This window comes from Gossypium arboreum, chromosome 1, assembly GCF_025698485.1.
Source record: "Gossypium arboreum isolate Shixiya-1 chromosome 1, ASM2569848v2, whole genome shotgun sequence".
Taxonomy (NCBI): Eukaryota; Viridiplantae; Streptophyta; class Magnoliopsida; order Malvales; family Malvaceae; genus Gossypium; species Gossypium arboreum.
The window spans coordinates 576285-578441 of NC_069070.1; the positions used below are offsets into that span (position 1 = coordinate 576285).

General features: G+C 34.0%; 1 long non-coding RNA gene across 1 annotated transcript; it reads right to left on the reverse strand.

The window, feature by feature from the left end:
- Positions 1 to 871: 871 nt before the first annotated feature.
- On the reverse strand, positions 872 to 1937 carry LOC128292915 (uncharacterized). The gene is made up of 2 exons (XR_008282992.1): positions 1566 to 1937; positions 872 to 1267 (listed from the first exon to the last, which is right to left on the reverse strand). It is a non-coding gene; the product is annotated as an uncharacterized LOC128292915 (long non-coding RNA).
- Positions 1938 to 2157: the final 220 nt, after the last annotated feature.

The following is a 2157-nucleotide window of genomic DNA, read 5'->3' on the forward strand; positions in this document are numbered from 1 at the left end:
GAAATTTTAGTCATGACCAAAACAATAAGCTTTAAATTTGTTTGGTTAAATTCAATTACTAGTCTTGTACTATGCGCATAATTGTAGATTTAATTCATATTCTTTAATTGAGTCATTTTAAGTTCTTATGCTTTTAAAATTTTAAAATTTCAATCTTGAGACAAAATAACATTTATTAATTGATTATTTAGTAAATAATATATGGAAATAATAAGTTGGCATGACATTACACATGATAATATTTTCCGCATCATATTCTGAAATAGAAAATTTAATGAATTTAATAATTATTGTTTGATGAAAACTAAAATTTTAAAATTTATAAAGTACAAAACTAAAATAATTAAATTAAAATATAGGGACTAAATCCACAACTTTTATAAAATATAAAAATTAATAGCACAATTTAACAAAAAAAGTGCAATACAACTTATGTGATGATTTAGAATTAATAGAAGGTTAAAGCTAGCTATCATATGGTTTCCAAGTCCCAAAACATAATAAATTTTTGGTAATCCAAATTTCTGGATATTAATGTGCTTTGACTGAATATAGAACAGTAATTAAGCAAAAACATTTCAATTTTCACTGTATAATGATAGAAAAAACAGTATCATATTACCTGCATCATGATTCATGCTTCCAACTAATTGACTCAAGAGGAGGGTCTACAGGTTAGACAAATCACAATTCTAATTTAAAGGAAATTAGAAAAATCAATAAAATCTAATCTTTAGATATTTTTCATAGTAGTTTACGATTCATCAAGGGCGATATTAAGAGATTGGTAGGAACTAAAGTCTCTAAAATAAAAAATATACATCACATTAGTCCTTTTATATTTTATAAAATTATAAAATGATAAATGACATTTTAGCATTAAAATTTGATAACATTTTAATCATTTAAAAGTTATAAAGATATATGCTGATGTAAACGGGCCAATTTGCCCGGGTCCACCAAAATACAAAATAAACAAAAATTAAACCCGAACCCAATACAAGCCCAAATAAATAAACAAAAAATCCAAATGTTAATAGTCCATTAAGTGTCCAGTTTACAGGCCCAACACACCAAGACCAATGATAAAACCGGCCCAAATACAATAGGCCCAACGCTCGAAAGCCAAAACCAAGGTAGAAACCCTAGCCTATGGTTGCGCCGCAGCTAGCCTCCAGCGCCTCTGTACGCTCCAGCACTCCAGTAGCCAAGTCCGCGCCTCCGTACACCTCACGCCAAGGGCCAGCGCATGCCCCATACTCTGTACCTGCAAACGAACGAGACAAACAAAGCAGCAGCAAATAGGAAACAATGAAAGAATTGTATTTTTATTTTTTGATTTTCTTTCTTTTCGGCTATAAAGCCAAGAGTTTTGATTCTTGTAAGAGGACACGCACAATAGATACATTTTTTGAAATACAAAACGCACAAAAAAATTGAAAGGTGAGATTCAGATTTGGTTCTTTTTTTCGATTTGTTTTCCTCTCCGTTTTCTCGTTTCTCCAGATTTACATATTACGCATTTTGAACATAAAAATCGAAAAGGAAGAAAAGAGAAGCTTTACCTTTGTAAGTGCGCCATGGAGATCTCCATCCCCTTCATCGATATCGAAGGCGGAGAGAGGACTTCGTGGCTAGAATCATCAAACCTTAGAGTCGAGGAAAGAGGGAGCTCCACCGTAGGCTATTATCCACCAATCGTGATGGTGGAATAAGGGCCGAACGGCGGGCTGAATAAGAGCAATCATCTAGGGTTTCCAATTTTCCCTTTAGTTCTGCAGAAATGTTTTAATTTTCAAGCTGATTTTCCCTTTTAATTGAAGGCATGAAGCGACGCCGTTTCAGGCAAGATTCAATAGCCTTGAAACGATGCCATGTAGGCTCGCCCAATCAAATCCGACTCGAATACCCTCAAGACCCGCGTGTTTTTGCGGTGAAGGGTTATTTGCACATCTAGTCGATTCCTTTCGCATTAGTGCTTAATTAGGCCTAGTCCAGATTTCTTTATTTTCTTTAATCCGCCCTATAATTTGTGCACATTTGTGTTTTGGTCCGCGCTTTATTGATGCGTTTTGTGGCCTGGATTATTTCCAGTTCTAGTCCTTACGCACTTGCGCGCATGGCATATTCGTCCCTATTGTTATTATTGTTTTATTT